General features: G+C 44.9%; 1 long non-coding RNA gene across 1 annotated transcript; it reads right to left on the bottom strand.

Moving 5' to 3' along the window:
• Nucleotides 1-8,627: 8,627 nt before the first annotated feature.
• On the bottom strand, nucleotides 8,628-15,908 carry LOC309348121. Its single transcript, XR_014159186.1, has 2 exons — nucleotides 15,852-15,908; nucleotides 8,628-8,890 (listed from the first exon to the last, which is right to left on the bottom strand). It is a non-coding gene; the product is annotated as an uncharacterized lncRNA (long non-coding RNA).
• Nucleotides 15,909-18,892: the final 2,984 nt, after the last annotated feature.

Genomic DNA, 18,892 nt, shown 5'->3' with positions numbered 1-18,892 from the left:
CATCTTCCCTGTTGCAGTGCAGAACAACATTCAATTATGTTGTTTTGTGCAATCAGATGGTTCAACCTATCAATTTAACACTTGCATTGTTTTCTCTTCAACTCTCCAAGCCCATCTTCAGGTCAGTGGAAGTAACCATGTCTCTAAATCATAGGGACCACTTCTCTTGGTTCCTTCAGAAACTGATATGCAAGATGATGAAGTTTGGGACATGAGGGCTCCGCCAAGGTCCTAGAGTACACCTTCTCCTTCCCAAAGCCAGGCAAGCACTTAATGGGCTTTGAGAAGGAGAAAAGGAGGCTGTGAGAGCCTTGCTTAAGCTGGTGCCACAAGGGCTGGGAGGAGGGCATCAAATGGCCTTGCAGAGGGTGGCATATCACCAAGGTCCACCTCTCTCAATGTGCCTTCAAAAGTGTACTCCTGTGTGTGAATTACCTTCACTGCCTTGGAACAATTGTGCTAGCCACTTCTTGTTTTCTGCTTTCTCCCAAGTCATTGTACATATGGTGTAAACTCCAACAGACCCAAACTAATTGACTTGGGCAATTATGCTTTAGGCCAGTTCCCTTTCGCATTGTCGCCCAACAGGCAGTGAATGCCAGCAAACTATATCTATTTGACAAATGGAAATTGAGGCAGGCAATGCTGGATAATTTCATTTGGTGTGCGTTTTTAAGGCAAACCAATCTCATTTACATTTCCCAAAAGTGTAATATGTGGATCAGAACGCACAGTTGTTTTAATTTTGCAATGCACTTCTTGGCTCATAAATGAGTACACATATGTACCGTATTTTTCGCTCTATAGGATGCACCTTTCCCCCTCCAAAAATTAAGGGGAAATGTGTGTGCGTCCTATGGAGCGAATGCAGGCTCCTTGGCTTCAGCAATAGCAACGTGAATCCTCCGAAGCGCAGAGGGAGCGCTCCCTCCGCGCTCCGGAGGCTTTGCATTGCTTTCGCTGAAGCCTGGAGAGCGAGAGGGGTCGGTGCGCACCAACCCCTCTCGCTCTCCAGGCTGCAGGGATAGCTGCCTGAAGCCTTGGGAGCGCAGCACGAGTTCCCGCTGCGCTCCACAGGCTTCGGATTCCTTTTGCTGAATCCAGGAGAGCAAGACTCTCCTGGCTTCAGCAGAGAGGGAGAGCTGCGCAGCGCCCCTTCAGCCAAGCGGGAGGAGAAATGGAAGGGGCTCCGTTTCTCCTGCCGCTTTGCTGAAGGGGTGCTGAGCAGAGAGGGGGAGAATTTTTTTTTTCTTGTTCTCCCCCTCTAAAACCAGGTGCATCCTATGGTCTGGTGCGTCCTATGGAGCGAAAAATACGGTATATTTTAGGGATTACGTAATCTTCAGCTGCTAACACACTGGACACACTGGGAAAAGCATGCTTTGCTCTCTCCTCTTTTTTAATGGAGCGTCTTCATGAAGTTGTGGTCAAAACATCCTTCTCCTATGTTTTCCCTGTTCAGTTTCCTTTCACTTTCCAGAGATCAGAAAACTCTACCTTGTTCAACACAATGGAACAGCTGCACAATTTCACCAGGTGTATCTGTCCTGTTTGGCTAGGGTTGCCACCCTTGATTGGGCAAAATACGGGACAGGTCAGGCAAAATAAAGGACAGATCGGGGAGAACTGGGGAGCTAAAAATTACTTTACCTAGTGCAAAAAAAATGACTTCAAAGCAATCCATTGCAATGGTCAAATGGAAGCTATCAGTCAGTGGTGGAGCAAGCCAATTGGACCCTGGGGCGGCGCACGTGCCTTGCACCCAGGGGCGGGGCCAGCCACCTGTGGGGGTGGGGCAAGCCAGAGCAGGATGCTCCATGGGGCCTCTGAGGAGACTGCCTGCCTCCTCCCACTCAGCCGCCCCTAAAGCTGAGGGGAAGACGGTGGGCGGACTGTTTGGGGCAGCGTGGAGCCTGTGGGCGCCCAAGCCACAGCATCACTCCCAGAAGAGACACGTGGCTCGGGCATGCTGCAGCCCCCATGGTGAGTGCCGCCCGGCATTTTGTCATCCCCTCAGTGGTGACACCCAGGACGGCCCCCCGACACACACACCCTTCCTTCACCCCTGTTATCAGTAACTGCAAATATTCCAAGAACAGTATTGAAAAGAAATCTTCACTACCTGCTGAATTTCTGCCTTCCGGAAGGATGATAATTGTAGAAACCCAGCCAAGGAAGGAAGGAAGGGGGAGAGGGAGAGGGAAAGGGGGAGAGGGAAAGGGGGAGAGAGAGAGAGAGAGAGCGCGCAACAAATTCTTAGCTTTGAAGGGGCTGAGGCTGCTGCTCCAGAAAACATTTCGCTCATCCTCTTAGAGCCATTGGCAAGAGCTCAGCTCAACCCAGAAGAATCTATTGGCTGGCAAGCTTTATTGGCTAGCCTGGAGCATCAAACAGCCAGCTTTGGAGGGAGGGCTTAACTTGCAAGGTGCCTAGCAAGCAAGTTAGGGTGAGGAAACTTTGATGCCAATTTTATTTTGTTATGACTTTGAAAATGGGACAAAAGGCATCCCAACTGGGACAGGGGACACTGCTGTTTGGAAATCCTAAATTTTAAGGGATGGGCGGCAACTTTAGTTTTTGCTGATTATGGCCTGTATATAATGCTCTAGTTATTTAAGGATACAAGGCCATAAGATCAGCCTGCTGCCTCAGGCCACCAACTCATCTAATCCACCATCCTGTTCCTGTCAGATGCCTCTAGAAAGCCCATAAGCAGGACCAGAGGACAAGAAGACTCTCCTCTCTGTGGTTTCCAGCAACTGATATTCAGAAGCACTACTGCCTCCAGTCGTGGAGACAGAGCATAGCCATCATGAAAAGCCGTCCAAGTTGGTGGCACTTGTGGAAGCAGAGTTTATAGGGGTGCCTTACGTCTGGGTTTCTCCGGACACGTCTAGGATTCAGGCAGCAAAATGGCGTCCGGGCGGATTTTTGCTGAATCGGCAAAATATCCAGGAAAACTGGATATTTGACTGGATTTTCACTTTTCGGAATATGGCAACCCTAAGAATGTATGGGACTGGAGTCTGCAAGGAGCTAGGCTTATAATAAGCCCGAGCCTGTACAGGTCTTATATTCATAAGGCCATGTCTCTTAGGGTACAAGTAGAAAGTTGACATGTAGGTGGGAGAGAAGGTGGAACAATGAAGTATGGAACGTCGAAGATTTGGACTTCAGCAATGCTGCTTTCCCCGTGAAACTAGTTTATTGTGCTTTCTTATCGACTCGGTTGTGAGAGTTTTGTGGTGACTATAGAAGGCTGTTAGCTCTGTAGGTAAGCAGAACACCTTAATGATTAGTTCAAAATAGATTCTGACTGATTGAGGTCTTCTCCAAAGCAATTGTCTTATCTTAATAAACAGAGCCTTCACCCTATACACATTGTGAAGGCTTGATTTTCTTCCACACGCTCATTGCCTCCTGTCGAGTGAGTTCCATAATTCCGTAGTACTTTATTTTATCTGACTTGAATCTTTCAATATTCATGTTCATTGAATGCCCCCTGAATATGCTTGATTTGACTCAGGCCTTGGCTGAATCTGGTGGACAACCTTACTAAATTGCAAGGTTGCCATATCTCAGAAAATGAAAATCAGGACAGAGTTGTTGAGTTTTTTCTTTTTCTTTTTGCGCAAAGTTGTAGAGATTGTTGCTGTTGTTGTTTTAGGGAAACCAAAGTTGTTGGGCTTTTTTAGTAAAAGCTACAAGAATTTTTGAGTTTTGGATCTTTTTAAAAATAAATTTTTAACCTCCTATGCCTATATTCCAGGACATTTGCCCGATTATGAAAGATAATCCAGGGCACCATTTTCAGAGGCAAATTCCAGGACATGTTCTGGAAAATCAGGACATATGGCAGCCTGTGGGGTGGGGTGGGAAGAATATTTCACCTTCTCCCCATATTCTGTGGTACAAATGAAAATCCTTCTTCTAATATTTGTAGTTGAGGAAAGGTGGGCTGTCCACTTGGGTGCAGAATGATATTAGGATTCCAGAAGTCTGAAAGCTAAGTTGCTATTCTACTTCCTGCTCAAAGTAGAACAGCAATGATTAGGTGCTGCAAAATCACCCATGTCTGCAAGCTCCCTTAAATCTACCCCAACACCTTATCACATCTATGTGTTATGAGGAAAATAGAACCAATGCTATATTATTCTTCAAAGCAACTGCTATTGCTTTTACAGCCTACCTCCTTTAATTGTTCGACAAAGTTAATTATTATTTTCTGCATAGTTCATCCACCCTCATATTATTGCTTTACAATGGAATGCTGCCTTTGTTGTTCCCTCTGGCAGACTTTCACATTTGGACGGCAGTTCTGAGCTTCTTGTATGAGAAGTTTTACATTTTCTTTTATTTTTCAGTGCGGAAATACTGCCAAATGAAAATCAGCAATTCTCTCTGCCCGCCACCCAATTGTTCTGAGCTGGCAGGTATGAGTCGGCCAGGAAGTCTAAAAACCAATTGTCTATGGGCCTTCCTGTGGCTATCTAAATTAGTATTTTCTCCCCTCTTTTGAGATGGCGAGCTTTCTAAAATAGCAATAGCATTCATCAAATCTGAATAGCTATCCAAACGTAAGAGTGTCATATAAAATGCCTGTGATACACCGGCCAAAACATGCAGTATTTATTGTTAAAAGAAAACAGTCAAGACACGATGATCTACTCCCTCTTTACTGAGGAGAAATTGATGGCAGAGTAGGCAGCTCTAAGCCAGTTATATACTTTAGCCCTTTGTGTGTGTGAAGGGGAGGTCTTTGGAGATGAGATTGGTTCAAATATTGCAGGGCAGCTGAAGTCTTTTCATGGTGGAACAGTGGGCACACAAACTTTCTTTCACCATGATTATGTGATAATGAACCATTCAGATCCTCAGGGGCTAATCAGCCATTGTGCACAAGCCTTCCCCTCAAAATAAACCAAAATAAAATACAGGGATAGGGTGGAGCAGGGCAGCAGTGGGGGTGGTTGCACACCGCATGGGCATACTGGTGCAGCCAATCTGGTACAGTGGTACCTCGGGTTAAAAACTTAATTTGTTCTGGAGGTCCGTTCTTAAGCTGAAACTGTTCTTAACCTGAAGCACCACTTTAGCCAATGGGGCCTCCCGCTGCCGCCACGCTGCCTCCACACAATTTCTGTTCTCATCCTGAAGCAGAGTTCTTAACCCGAGGTACTATTTCTGGGTCAGTGGAGTCTGTAACCTGAAGCGTCTGTAACCTGAAGCATCTGTAACCCAAGGTACCACTGTACTCCTTGGTGCAGCCACACATCCCAAACCTCACCATGACCTAGCCTTGCATAGTCCCAATAACTAGCTGATCCTTTTGGAAGCCCCATCTCTTAATCCTAGGTGTATAGATGTCTAAGGTTTTGTGGCGATGGAAAGGCCCACTTTTGTCTTCATTACAATTTTGCACATTTTTATGTGTTCATTTATACAGTGGTACCTCGGTTTTTGAATGTAATCTGTTCTGGAAGACCATTCGAGTTCCGAAACTTTTGAAAACCGGAAACTCAAAACGGAAGCCGAATGGCATGTTCAACTTCCGAAAAGTGTTCGAAAACTGAAGCATTTACTTCCAGGTTTTGGAAACCAAAACATTTGTCAACAGAGACCTTCCCGCTGGAGTAGTACCTATTTATCTACTTGCACTTTTTGGCATGCTTTCGAATGGCTAGGTTGGCAGGAGCTGGGACCGAGAAACGGGAGCTCACCCAATCACGGGGATTCGAACCCCCGACCTTGTGATTGGCAAGCCCAAGAGGCTCAGTGGTTTAAGACCATGGCAAGCCTAATGTGACGTGCAACATAACTTCCATCCAGGCTCCATAGACACAAATCTATCAATTAAACCAGAGATTTCCAAACTGTGTCTCGACACATGTGTTGGCTGCGTTGTGCAGGTATGTCATGTGAATGCTCCCCACGCTCCTCCAGGGGGCTGGAAAGGGGTTAATTTAACTTCCAGTTTGCTACTAAAGCAAACTATGTCACAAAATGATGCATGCTATGTCACAAAATGATGCATGTCTAAAAAAGTGTGTCACCAGTATGAAAAGTTTGGAAAGCTCGGAGTTACAGTAAACAATCAGTTTTGTAAACTCTGAGTGAACAGGTTTGCGGTTATGAATATCTGGCCGCAGCTTTAAACCCTCATTCAGGTTATGACACCTGGAATCAGCTGTGTTTTGTGTTAACACAGTAGCATAATCAGGGAAGACCCTCATATAGAGCTTTTACTTGCTTCCTGAGAGCTTCCTTATACACACTTGATGCTATATTAAAAGCATTCTTTGTAGAGGAGTTAAAATATTCCCTCTCAATGCAGGTTTAAATTCAGCAGTTGTTCGAAGGTTATTTCTCCTTCAAGAAGAGATTACCTCTGTTGATTTTTTGGGGTGTGTGTGTTAGAAATGTATTTATTTGTTCATTTGCAGCTGACGGAAGAGTGGATAAGAAGCAGCAATCAAAATAGCTATGCTTAGGAAGAGGCAATTGCCCTGAAACCACTTGGGCTTTGTGAGTGGCTCAATCAAACTCTTGAAGAAGCTGCATGGAGCGTCTGCTTCTTCTTTCTTCCTGTTCCTCTACACCCAGGACTAAAAACGAATGCATGTTACCTTGGTGCATCCCAAGAAAGTACCATTTTTTATTGCTGGGGATTATGCCTTGACTAGGGATGCAGGTGGTGCTGTGGGTTAAACCACAGAGCCTAGGACTTGCCAATCAGAAGGTTGGTGGTTCGAATCCCCATGGCGGGGTGAGCTCCCATTGCTCCCATTGCCCATTGCCAACCTAGCAGTTTGAAAGCACGTCAAAGTGCAAGTAGATAAATAGGTACCACTCTGGTGGGAAAGTAAAAGGCATTTCCGTGCACTGCTCTGGTTCGCCAGAAGTGGCTTAGTCATGCTGGCCACATGACCCAGAAGCTGTACGCCAGCTCCCTCAGCCAATAAAGCGAGATGAGCGCCGCGACCCCAGAGTCAATCACGACTGGACCTAATGGTCAGGGGTCACTTTACCCTTTACCTTTACCTGTGCCTTGACTATGTCCCATGATCCCCACTGGGAACGAACACTCCCATGATCCTTTACTGATCTATAGTGTGCTGTCACAGCTCGCCACAGACATGACTGGTGGCTGAAGACTTGCTTTCCTCTTCTCTTCTCCTGCCCCCCTCAACAATATATCACAATATATTCCAACTTCTATAGCCTATATTGAGTAGGGGTATTCAAATGAGAGGGACACAGGTGGCGTTGTGGTCTAAACCACATAGCCTAGGACTTGCCGATCAGAAGGTCGGCAGTTTGAATCCCCGTGACGGGGTGAGCTCCCGTTGCTCGGTCCCTGCTCCTGCCAACCTAGCAGTTCGAAAGCACGAAGTGCAAGTAGATAAATAGGTACCGCTCCGGCGGGAAGGTAAACGGCGTTTCCGTGTGCTGCTCTGGTTTGCCAGAGGCGGCTTAGTCATGCTGGCCACATGACCCGGAAGCTGTCTGCGGACAAACGCCGGCTCCCTCGGCCTATAGAGCGAGATGAGCACGCAACCCCAGAGTCGGTCACGACTGGACCTAATGGTCAGGGGTCCCTTTACCTTTACCTTTATTAAAATGAGAGCCGTCATAGCATCCTCTTTTTTGCTCTTCAAAATATGGCAGCCCTGGGATACACACACACACACACTGGGATACTCTCTCTCTCTCTCTCTCTCTCTCTCTCTCACACACACACACACACACACACACACACTTCTAGCCCTATGGCACAATTGCACCAACAATGGGGCTCCTCTCTATGTTCTTGGGGCTTCATAGCCTCCATGACAGCCATGGGGCTGTCTCAAGTTGTCACTGGCCCCACTCCAGCTTTATCCACTGCGAAATCTCCCTGAATATCCAGGAATTCATGAGGTTCCATTACTCTGCAGGCATGGACCATAAACAAGTTCACAACTCTAGTAAGGGGTAAATAGTCACTACATGCCCAAAGCTCTCCAGGAAGTCGTCTATCCATAATCACAGGGTCACACACCTCCATCTCTGGTTCATCCCTTTCGAGGCTTGGACCAGGCCCAAATTGACAATACATTGAAGAGTGTCTCATTCCCTACAGGGCGCATAGATCACTGGGATAATAAGGTTGTGTGTTTGGAGGTGCCTCATGCCCCCCAAATCCACTCTACTCAGAAGAGAGCATTCAGCAGAGCAGTCCCTGCATGACAGAACATCTTCTCTGTGGAAGTGCGGTTTGGATACCGACATTGTATGGATTTTGGCCTGTCATGAAAACATTCTTATTTCGCCAAGCATTTCCACGGCATTAATTTTATCTAGTCACTTTGATTACTCTGCCGTTTAATTTACGGTGCAAGCTATTCTGTGTTTTATTTTGCGGTAAATCAGTTAGATCTATGATTATGGGTGATTCACAAATATTTTAAATAAATAAACACATTACAGTTAATGAGTGGGATCTGTGCAAGAGCACAACAGTCGCCTCCCCCCCCCCAATCTTATTTTGTGCACCAGACAGGCACATTTCCCCATGTCCTACAGGCTGTTAGGACATTCACCGCTGCTTTCCCTTTTAGGGCATCATCTTTTCCCTCTTTTAAAAATGTGTTTTAATACTTCATGGGAAGTATTTATTGCATTGTATTGCACTCTTCAAGAGCCCCGAGCACTAATTGTACTTCATCGTGTTCTGCGAAAGGCCCCCCCAGGCCATCATTGTCAGCAAGTCTCATTCATCATCTGTGCCATAAACAGTACTGTTGGGTGAAATGGATGATGCTCAGTTCTCTTTGTCACTGATGAACTTTCCACATGTTTCCAGTGCACATGCCCCACTGAGCAGCCTCTTCATCAGCGGAAACAGGAGCTGTGCCAAAAAACAAATCCATTCAATTTTGCTGTTATTGGGGGCCAGGTGTCCTTTTCTGGATGTCCTTATAAGTGTTCCAGGAAAACATTTCTGGGTGGAATTCAACGTTGCCTGCAGTGCAAGCATTTCAGCCTCCCAGACGGAATGATCTCAGCACTCCCCTCCCTGCACTGTTCTGGGGGTTCTCCCACCCACCCGACACTAAGAAGGGGAAGGGGTAGTAAAAGCCCCATTGCACAAGCAGACATCTTTACACATGCCTTCTGCTGATGGGGCTCAAAGTGAATCCTTCTCTCTATTTCTTATTTTTTCTTTCACCCATAGCTTACACAATATAGGTAGCTGTTTCCTCAAAGCATGGTGTTTTCAGACTTCGGGGAAATATTCAGAGGTACGCAAATGAAGGGGGCAGGTCCAGTAGCGACTGGTCGGGTGGCATGGATGGGGTTGCATTGCTGATCTGGCTTTGCAAGACTGATGTCAGGGACTGGACTGAGGGGGACAAGACTGAGGAGGAATGGTGGAGACTGCCTCCCAAACCTTCCAGAGAAGAAGAAGGCAGTATTGAATTACAGCAGTGGTTTGAGAAAGCTCACAGCTCAGAGACAGGTGAACAGATGAGTTGGGAGGAGAAAAGGGGGAGACAAAGGCAGAGCAGCCAGCTGACACATTATCACTGGAGAGCATTTCTGACCCCCCCCCCTTCTCCCAGAACCTAGCGTGCATTGAAAGTGGAAGAGCAAAGGCCACAGAGACAATTAACCCTGATGGCCACCATAAAGGGAAGTGCTGTTGCTACGAAGGGAGGGGGGAGGAGCTCAGTTGGAGCAACGCCATTAATCTAAGAGGTACATGATCCTCTTGCTGTGAATTACTGAATAAAGACTCGATAAGAACTTCCTCGTCTACTTTCTTGGATGTCTGCTGTGAGAGGGGAAAGGATCGGAATTCACTGAAGCCTGACAACTATGCATTGCAGCTGATTACCAAGAGGGAGGGTACAAGGAGAAGGGGACGACAGAGGACAAGATGGCTGTACAGTGTTCTTGAAGCTACGAACATGAGTTTGACCAAGCTGCGGGAGGCAGTGGAAGACAGGAGTGCCTGGCGTGCTCTGGTCCATGGGGTCACAAAGAGTCGGACACGACTAAACAACAACAACCAAGAGGGAGAGGACAAAATACATGTTTAACCTTATACCAATGGGAATCCCAAGTCATTATTGGTGATCCTTTATACAGATCCTACTATTTTGCTTCCTGACTTATTTGTGTATGGTTGTCAAAACCTGCTCTCCATCTTTGACTCTGAATCGTCCACTCACTCATTGGCAAGGACCCTACAGAGGATGCATAATAAGACACAGATACAAGATAGGCTAGCTTTGGAACTAGGTTTCTGGAGACAGTGGCTCTCCAGATATCGGTGGGCTCCAATTCCCATCGGTCCCAGCCAACATGGCCAACAGTCAGGAATGATGATGATGATATGATGATGATTTATTGAATTTAAATTTCCAATACCCAGAGGTGTCAGGGTGGTTCACAGAACAAAATCAAAATATGAAACGAAAATACATAATCAAAATAAAAACAATACCAATCCAATAGCCACATTTTAAAAGGGCATAGGATGTCGATCAAAGGCCTGGTTGAAAAGGAACATTTTTGCCTGGCTCCTAAAGGTGTATAATGAAGGCGCCAGGTGAACTTCCCTGGGGAGAGCATTGCATAGATGGGGAGCTACTACAGAGAAGGCTCGTTCTCATGTTGCCACCCTCCAGACCCCTCGAGGAGGAGGCACACGAAGGAGGGCCTGAAAAGATGATCTCAGGGACTGGGTAGGTTCATATGGGAAGAGGCGGTCCTTGAGGAATTGCAGTCCTGAGCCGTTTAAAGCTTTGTTGGTCAAAACCAGCACTTTGAACAGGGCCTGGAAACTAATTGGTAGCCAGTGCAGTCAGACCAGGATCGGCGTAAGATGCTCAAACTGTTTTGCTCCAGTGGAAGCTGCAGTCTAACAACTGGAGAGCTACATTGTCTTCACTCTAGCTGGGTGACACAAGGACATACATTTTAAACTGAAGGAGATAGGGATGAGGAGCACAGTTACCCAGGTAGAAGGGCAGGCTCTGCAGCAGGTGTCTGCAGGTGAATAGTTCTCTTCCAGCGATGACATTGCCCCAGGAAGGAGAAAGCTGCCATTGATACCACTGCTCCCTCATACTCCTTGCAATGTTCCACTTGCATTCCATGAGCAAGAGACGATGCAAGGTTTCTGCTGCAGCAGCAGGCAAGGCTGCCAGGTGTGGGAGAAGAATGGAGCTCTCTAGCTTAGGGATGGCCAAATCTGTCATTTTCAGTTCCCCCCAGTTTCTCCTTCTTCTAGTCATTCACATCAGCCAGTGATTTTTTTAAATAATAATAAAAAATCACCAGCATTTCCATGCACATTTTTGCTTGTTATTTTCATGGACTCTTGCACTTTTAAAACGCATGCTAATTGGAAGTTAACTGTTTGTATGTGTGGGATCGGAAATTTTCTTATGTGTATAGTTTTTCTTTCTTTTATTGTTTTCTGTTATGTTCTCTATTATGTAATTTTCTTTTTTTTCTGTATGTGTTATTTTATATGTTTGTAATAAAATAAAATTAAAAAAATTAAAAAAAAATAAAACGCATGCTTTATCCCCGTATATGCATTTGTGTACATATTATTTGGCTTACGTGGCATTGCAAATTTCAAATAAGTGCAAATTTTGAAGGATGGCTGCCTTGCGGCTCGCGTATTGTTTCAGAAAGCGCAAATTAGGGAGCTTCGCCTTGAGATGCGAAGCAAATTGAACCCAAAGTCGCAAGGAGCACACGGAAGCTTGGGTAAATGTGTTGCCTTGTTTAGAGTTGTGCCGTACGGCCCAGATAATAAAGGGGGAGGCCGAAGCATCAACATGACCCTCTCCACTTTCTAGCAAAACACTTGGAGCAATCTTTGCAGAAAGGTTAAATAACATCAGACAAATACTCTGTAATTTGGACTCAGCTGGTAACTTTCTCTGCTTCAGCTTACGCTGTCTGGGCTGATAGCGTCCATATAATTTCTTCTGACAAAAAATTGCTACCCTTTGAGTTGATCCTTGTAACTGAAATCCATTTCCCCCACCTCAGCCCTTAACCACCACCACAACAAACCAGGCACAATACACTACTTTCCCAGGTGGGTAAGTTGTAATTTTAGTGCTGAGAGTGCACTGAGAGTATCTTCTCGGGATAGCATACTTTTGTCTAAGTTGTATGAGCAGGGTACTCATAGGTTTCCCTCTTCCTGCTGAGCCACTTTTCAAAAAACTGGAAGTCGGAGTTCAGAAAAGTAATGTTCCATTTTATGACCTTGTTGACACGTTGTGGTTGCAGGTGTGCAGTTCTTAAGTCTCCCTTAAATACAAAGCAGTGCTGCAACTGTAGAATGGTAACCAATCACCTGCCATCATGCTGATAAGGGTGATGTTATTCCCGATTCCTCTTATATAAAAATGCAGATCGTGCAAATGACAAAAACATAGGGTTTCTGGTCAGATGCTTTCAACTCATCTTAACTCATAGGCTTTCAGTTGCCGTTTTGTTTTTAAATTTGTGTGCATTTAAAAGTATTACTGTAGGCAAATGTTGGTTGCTACTGAAGGGGGAAGGAATGGGTTCTGTGCAGTCAGTCTGAAATGGGACCCAAAATCCTCATTTTTCCTTCTCCAAGGGAGTATTTCTAAAATGCATTAACTTGAGCTCTTGAGTCAATGTGTAAACAGAAACCCAGCTGTATAAACAAGTGCTCAAAGCCCTCTCCTTTATCAGTCCGTGATGGCAATGGATGACCTTGTCAGTTCCGTGGAGCAGGGATGGCACGTCTGGGTCTTACATCCTGACCACAAAAAGATGCACAGACCTTGTCAGGTCTGACAAGAGACCCGGGAACAGTGCCAGGAGTGTTCTTAGAGTTGGTGACCTCCTGCCCCAAGATAAGAGTATAGAAACAGGAACAACCTTTTATGGTCAAATGTACCGGAACAGGAATATCTGTTTATGGTCATGGATGTCAGCTTGCGTGTATGAGCTGACGTGGTTGGATTCCTGGGGAAGGGGGGAGAGGGTGCCTGGAGGATATATATACCACATGAAATTTCTCATTTCTTTGGACTTGCTGTGAACTAACCACACAAGTGCCTTCAGCTATCCGGAGAGCAGAATAAACTCTTTCTCTGAATCAACCTTGGTGTCATTTGACTCCTTCCTCCCTGTTCTGGGAGCAACACTCACCCTACCATCGATAAAGTCTAATAAGGCTACACTACTGCTCTCAGGAGAGATGCTTGAGGTTCTTCTTGGGTGTTTTCTGGCTGTTCTCTCATTTTGAATTTATTTTAATGCCTTCCATCCATGAACATTTTATTTGTCACCAGGTGTCATGAGGGTATCAGCTGTAATAAATGGCAGTCCATAGAATTCACATGTAGAGGTCTATAATCCCAAATGGTGCTACCTAATCAAGAAAAGAAAAGCACTTTATATGTAATGGTGTCACACATTCATGTAAAATGTCTGAATAGAGCATCACGGCTCCATCACACTTAATGAACACCCACTGGTTGATTTGACTGTGCTGATCTTTAATCTTACACCTGAAAATTCATTCCTCCCTTGCTCTTTTTTATCTGCACTGTCATGTGATATGAGATCGCATGTATTCCATTTATTTATAAATATATTTACTTATTTATAGTCTCCAGCAAGCCATGGGAAATGTGCAAACGATGGCTGATTTTTGTACATTCTCTGGCCATCATGCATAATCCCCAACAGGCATCGCAGAATGTGCATATCTCGGCTGAATTCCGTACGTTTAATTTTGATGGGAGAAAGTGGAGTGGTAAACAGCAAGAGGTGCAAAAGATTATTCTAATAAGCTGTGCCGAGCTAAATCCCTGCAAGTTTCTAACTGAACAGTTCAGTGGCCAAGGCTAGCCAAGTTTGCAAACTGTGGCTTTTGAGCAAACAGCAAACAAGAACGGAATCTTTAATAGTTAAACAGATACAATTTCCTCCGAAGAACAATTTGAAACGTACAGGGATTTAGCTTGGTGCTGCTTATTAAAATCATATTTTGCAGCAGTGTGTTCTGTTCTGTTCTGTTCTGTTCTCCCATAGCATTTCTGTAGCCCGCTTTACACTTGCCAACTATTTATAGGACCATATTCCTGACCACACTCTTCGGGCAGACGCAAACCTTCGCGTATCCACTCTAAATAAACAGGCAGGTTAGAGCCGAGTGAGTTGTGGAGCTGCATTTTGTCGGATGCTTCTGAGATGTGTTTTCTCTAAATGACCGTTAGTCCCTTGAGCATTGCAGTGCGAGGCAAGTCTTTTCCTCTTTGCTTGCATTTCTGACTAAAGCATCCCTTTATCATTCCTTCCTGATATAGAATGCTTTCTTTCAGTTGTAAATATTGCATGAAGGCATGAAATATGAGGAGAGAGGCAAAGAGAAACCAAAGCCACCTCTGCAAACGCAAACCCGAAATGGAGTCTGCTTGTCTGACTTCCTTTATTATGGTCAGTGGAACACGGCCATCCTACACAGGTATCGATTATTTCTGCTCTTGAAGCTGGAGAGATCATAGCTGCTGGAAATGTATGTGCTGTGTAGCAGATCTTGGTTATTCCAGGGTTTATAAGGTGCTCTATGTCATCATCATCACCTGTCAGTTCCCCCGTTAACTGCTGCAATCCCATCTAAGGGTAGGTCCAGTCCTGCCTCTGGCTTTACCTTTGCTTGTCGACCCTTGTCAACCTGAACTGGAGCCTGTTCTTTAGCCTGTGTCAGGGACTGGCTGGACATGAAGGAGTGGTGGGAGGTCCTAGCCAGAGAACCCCCTGTGGAAGCATCAGAAGAGGAAGGCTCAGACTCAGGAGAGTGGTGATGGGTGACTTAAGATAGGGCAGGAGATGAAGGGGTTGTCAGGATGGTTGGATGCTGAGCCACAACAGACTTGAGTGAGCGAGAGGTGCAATCTACACACATGTAAAGAATGCTGTGAGAATGTTTTTTTATTAAAAAACGTTTTGAAAAATACATTGCATTTGGCATAGCTCACCATCGCCATCTGGTGTCACATTAGTATATTTACAACACATTTAAATGTTTTATTTGGAGCTGTATAGCTAGTCCAGAGAGGAAAAAGAAGCAGCTGAGGAGGAGGTAGTGTCAGAGACTGGGCAGAGGAGGAATGGTGGAGACCTCCTCTCCATCCTGATCCTTCCAGGGAGGAGGAAGAGGAAGACAATGTAGATTTACAACAGGGGTTTGAGGGAGGTTGCAGCTCAGAGGCAGAGGAGGGGGAAAGTTGGGAAATCATGGGAGAGCCAGAGCAGCTGGCTGACATGTTGTTGCTAGAAAGCATTCCAGACCTACCATCTCTCAGAACCTGGCGAGCCTTAAAAGTAGGAGAGAAAAGACCTCAAAGACAGAGGGCAGGTAGTAGCACCCATAGAAGTAATGGATGAGCAAGTGGGGAGACGGAGGGTGGAAATTCACTCGGGACAAAGCCATTATCCAAGAGGCTGGGTTCTATAGCCTCTCTCTGTAAAGTTTGAAATAGAAAAGGAGTGTATGAAACTTTTCCTTGTCTTTATACTTTCCTGGGCAATGAGCCAGGATCCGCTGACAACACCCTAACAGCAGAGAGCAATAGCCATTCAAATTACATGCCTTCTAACCTTTCTTGAGAAAGGAAATGTGGTTGAATGAATCCGTCCCAAAGTCACCTCTAAAGTTGATTATTTAATGGGTACAGGGTTGCAAATGTATATTTATTGGCCTCAGCTTGATGGGTTACAAACTGGTAAACCAATCTAAAACTTTTCCCCAATAGTAAAAGTTAATATATCCCCCAAATAAAGCTATTCATCACCTGTTATGGAGATCCATCTTGACAGTGCTGAGATGCCGTCTGACTGTTAACTGCTTTTGTGTGTTTTTTTATAATAATTTTTATTGATTTACAACACAAACATACAATTTTATCCAATCTTTAACAAACAAATTCTCTCTTTTTGGACTTCCCTCAGCTTCTCTGTCAATCATCCATCTTTACGTCTTAGTTACGCATTCCTTCTCATTAAAACATATCCTCTTTGTGACATCACACATGACATCAGAATGGCCAGTCATCACACATGACTATCTCCATGCCAACAGCAATGGCCAGTAGACTTCTGCAGCCAAGTAACCATCAGCCTGACTACCCAGTTGCTTCCATCTCAACTATTAGATTTTTATTTATTTTTTGCTCTCATAATCAAAGCCTGAGGAAGAGCTGTGCATAATCTGAAAACCTAAACAGTTTTGGCCCAGTATACCTGAAGGAGCGTCTCCACCTCCATCACTCAGCCCAGACGCTGAGGTCCAGCTCCAAGGGCCTTCTGGCGGTTCCCTCACTGTGAGAAACAAAGCTACAGGGAACCAGACAGAGGGCCTTCTTGGTAGTGACACCCACCCTGTGGAATGCCCTCCCATCAGATGTCAAACAAATAAACTACTATTTGACTTTTAGAAGACATCTGAAGGTAGCCCTCTATAGGGAAGCCTTTTAATGTGTAATGTTTTATTATGTTTTTATATATGTTAGAGGCCACCCAGAGTGGCTGGAGCAACCCAGTCAAATGGGCGGGGTACAAATAATAAAATTTATTATTGTTGTTGTTATTATTTGTTAGACTCTTGCTTAGCTAGGGCAGAAATGCATTGGCAGTGCACAAGTGATGCAGCAGCCTGCCATTGGGACATATCCGACTGCCTTTGAACTTTCCCCGGGCAATTGATTGGACCCAAAGGATGGTTCTGTAGACTGCATTTCCATTTTTGACAGATCTGCTGAACCTGCCATGGTTGCATCAAGAATGGTGGTTAAAGAGATCAGCTTCCCCTGAATACTACTTGACAACTGCTTCAAAGTGCCTAATATGAAGAATACATTGAATGGGTTTATACTGGGACAGCATGCTAAGCGTGTCAGGAAAATGCTGGCAAAATGAGCAATTCCTTACCCAATCGGCTTATGAACCTGATCTAGTCTCAGTTTAAATTGTGAACCTGATGAGCTAGGAAAACACACTAATAATAATAATAATAATAATAATAATAATAATAATAATTTTATTATTTATACCCAGCCCATCTGGCTGGGCTTCCCCAGCCACTCTGGTCGGCTTCCAAAAAAATATTAAAATACTATAATACATCAAATATTGAAAGCTTCCCTAAACAGGGCTGCCTTCATATGTCTTCTAAAAGTCTGGTAGTTGTTCTCTTTGACTTCTGGTGGGAGGGCATTCCACAGGGTGGGTGCCACTACCGAGAATGCCCTCTGCCTGGTTCCCTGTAACTTGGCTTCTCGCAGTGAGGGAACCGCCAGAAGGCCCTCAGCGCTGGACCTCAGTGTCCCGGCAGAATGATGGGGGTGGAGATGCTCCTTCAGGTATACTGGACCAAGGCCGTTTAGGGCTTTAAAGGTCAGCAGCAACACTCTGAATTGTGTTCAGAAATGTACTGGGAGCCAATGTAGCTCTTTCAAGACCAGTGTTATATGGTCTTGGCGGCTGCTCCCAGTCATCAGTCTGGCTGCCGCGTTCTGGATTAGTTGTAGTTCTGGATTAGTTGTATTAAGCCCATTAAAAAGAAAGAAAAGCACAGCGGCAATTGGGGGACCACCAGTGGTTACTTGAGAATGTTTAGGGGGATTTTAACCACTCCCCAAAAAACTTCCTGATTAAAATAACACAAAATGCTGGAGTCTCAGGGATTTCTTTGAAGTTTCTGCCACCTACGAAAGTGGCAAACTACTTTTGAGTTTAAATTGAAAATTGAAGATGAAAACTGCAGCGCCTGTGACTGCAGCAGGAGCTTCTAAGGATCACCTTCCAGCTATATGCCTGGTTTGCCCGCATGAAGAATACAGCTTCATTAGATTGCAACTACAGAGAAGAATTGCAGCAGTTGAATTTTAACTGAGAGGTTGTTTCCGTCGTCCTGCCACTTGGTCTCTGAAAGATACAAAAATGTAATGATGCCCGCTCCCTCGGAATTTAAGCCTCTTTCCCATTTATCTGAAACGGGTGCCTCGCCCTTTCTCATGGAAACTGGTGAAATGGAAAGTGCTTAGTGTTTGCAGGATCGTGCCCCTGGTTCACAAAACAAACAAACAAACAAATTAACAGGGCCATCCAATACAATAGGACTATTCAGAAGTAAAGCATGAAATGATACATACTGTTTTACATACGTTTTTTATTGTACTGTGAAATTACTTTGAGATGCTTCATAGGAAGCGATTTGTAAATCAAATGAAGAATAGCAATGAATAATAATATAAGCTGATGATGATGATAAGAATTAATAACAACTAGGACTGCCATACATCTTGATTTTCGTGGACATTACTGGGATTTCAAAGGCAGAATTGACATCTGGGGGGACTTTTTGGTGTTTTTGTGGGGGGGGGACCCTCAACAACTTTGGGGTTGGTCTAAAGAAAGCTCAACAACCTTTGGGGGTGTCCTGGTTTTAACTTTTAGAAATATGACAACCCTATAGTAACTGGACATCCTCTCAGATAAGTATGCACAGGATTGGAGCCTAAATCAGAATACAGTGGTACCTCGGGTTACATACGCTTCAGGTTACATACGCTTCAGGGTTACAGACTCCGCTAACCCAGAAATAGTGCTTCAGGTTAAGAACTTTGCTTCAGGATGAGAACAGAAATCATGCTCCGGCGGCACGGCAGCAGCAGGAGGCCCCATTAGCTAAAGTGGTGCTTCAGGTTAAGAACATTTTCAGGTTAAGAACGGACCTCCGGAATGAATTAAGTACTTAACCCGAGGTACCACTCTAGTTGTTGTCAGTTCAAGAGAGCTGAAGAACCACCGGGGCAGAATTACAGAAACCAGCAAA

Source organism: Podarcis erhardii (assembly GCF_964252035.2).
Source record: "Podarcis erhardii genome assembly, chromosome: 8".
NCBI classification, from domain to species: Eukaryota; Metazoa; Chordata; class Lepidosauria; order Squamata; family Lacertidae; genus Podarcis; species Podarcis erhardii.
This window is presented reverse-complemented; position numbering and strand designations above follow the sequence as displayed.